Source organism: Alligator sinensis, unplaced genomic scaffold, assembly GCF_000455745.1.
Source record: "Alligator sinensis unplaced genomic scaffold, ASM45574v1 scaffold787_1, whole genome shotgun sequence".
Taxonomy (NCBI): Eukaryota; Metazoa; Chordata; order Crocodylia; family Alligatoridae; genus Alligator; species Alligator sinensis.
Window position 1 is genome coordinate 3,749,438 of NW_005841911.1, and position 1,512 is coordinate 3,750,949.

General features: G+C 61.2%; 1 protein-coding gene across 4 annotated transcripts in view; it reads right to left on the reverse strand.

Moving 5' to 3' along the window:
* MECOM (MDS1 and EVI1 complex locus) overlaps positions 1-1,512 on the reverse strand; it is a 505,030-nt gene that overhangs the window by 502,005 nt on the left and 1,513 nt on the right. The window lies entirely within an intron of this gene.

The following is a 1,512-nucleotide window of genomic DNA, read 5'->3' on the forward strand; positions in this document are numbered from 1 at the left end:
CGCAGGTGCGGAGGTCCCGCGGGTCCGGCGGGCACGGGGGCTGCGGCGGCTCCTCTCCGCGGGGCCGCCCGGAACAGGCTGCCCCCGAGAAGGGGAGGGGGACGGGAGACATGCTTCCTTCTTCCCCTTCCCTCGACTTATTTTTACAGCTGGGCGTTTAAAATGGTCCCCCACTACTCCCGACGTGGCTCCTTTTGTTTCTTTGGGGGAAATCCCACCCTCCCCCCACCCTTTCCAGGTTTTAAAAAATATAGGCATCCTTCAGCCGGCACTGTACTGTACGGGGGGCACGTGCCCTCCCTTTGCTCAGCTGCGGGGCGTCTGGGAAGGCTCACTTCGCACAAAGGTGGCGGTGGGGCGAGAGGGGCCCCTTTGCCGCAGCGGGGCGAGAGCCCACGAACCGGGCCCTTTGCCCCGCAGCTCTGCCAAGGGCCCGGCGGGGCCTCGCGGGATGCGGTGAAAAGCTGCAAACTTTCCTGGCAGAGCGGCGGGGGGCACCAGGCAGCTCCACCGACGGGCCCGGCGCGGGCTCTGCGGCCGACGCGCTGCGCAGGGGCCGGGGAGAGTGTCTGAAAATAGCAAGAAGAAAGGAAGGAGAGAGCAAAAAAAAATAGAAGTTGTCATGCGAGTTGCTTCGTGGGCGCAGATAGGAAGCGAGGCGGCTGCTGGGGCGGGGGCCCGGCGGGGCACCTTCCAAGTGGGCGGCTGTCGCCCGGCGGGGCGGCCCGGGGAGAGGGCAGCGGGGCCGAGGCTTGCTCGGGGTCGGGACCCCGCGTCTCCCGCTTCGCCTCGCAGCGGGGCAGCTCCTCGGGAGGCTTATTCCTAGGTCTGCTTTCAAATTGTGTTGACTGGGAACATCCCGTTTAAAAAGCAGCTAATCAAAGGCAGGTTGTCGCTGGCGGGCAGCGCGGGGGGCAGCGAGCGGGTCCAAAGGAGCCTGTGGCTTTCCCTTTTTTTTTTTTTTTTTTTGCACATCCCTATACAACAGGCGTGTGTGTGTGTGTGTGTGTGCCACCAAAGAAGGGTGCCTGTGCGTGTGTTTTCACCACCAGAGAACGACTCAAAAAGCATCTGCTTCTACGTCATGCAACTTACGCAACCCTTCGTCTTGCCGTCATATTTCTCCCCCCACCCCGCACCCTCCTCCTCGCACGTTTTCACTTGGAAAGGTAAGTTGCAGAGGCGAGGGGCAGCCAACGAGCCCGGCTTCCAGGAGGCGACTCAAGCCATCGGCCGCAGGGCAAAGCAGACGCGAAAGCGGACTGAGTTTGCTCCTCCACCTTGGTGCACGTTTAAATAATAATAATGACAATAATAATAATGACAGTAAGAATAATGACAATAAGAATAATGATGACAATAAGAATAATAACGATGAGGATGATAATAATAATCAACAGCGAGGACAAGGGCGGCGGAGGGGGAAGCCCCCGGAGGGCAGAGATGCGCGCCCGAGGCCGCGGGCTGGGGCGGAGGGGCTGCTTGGTGGCAGCACCTCGGGGCCGCGGCCCC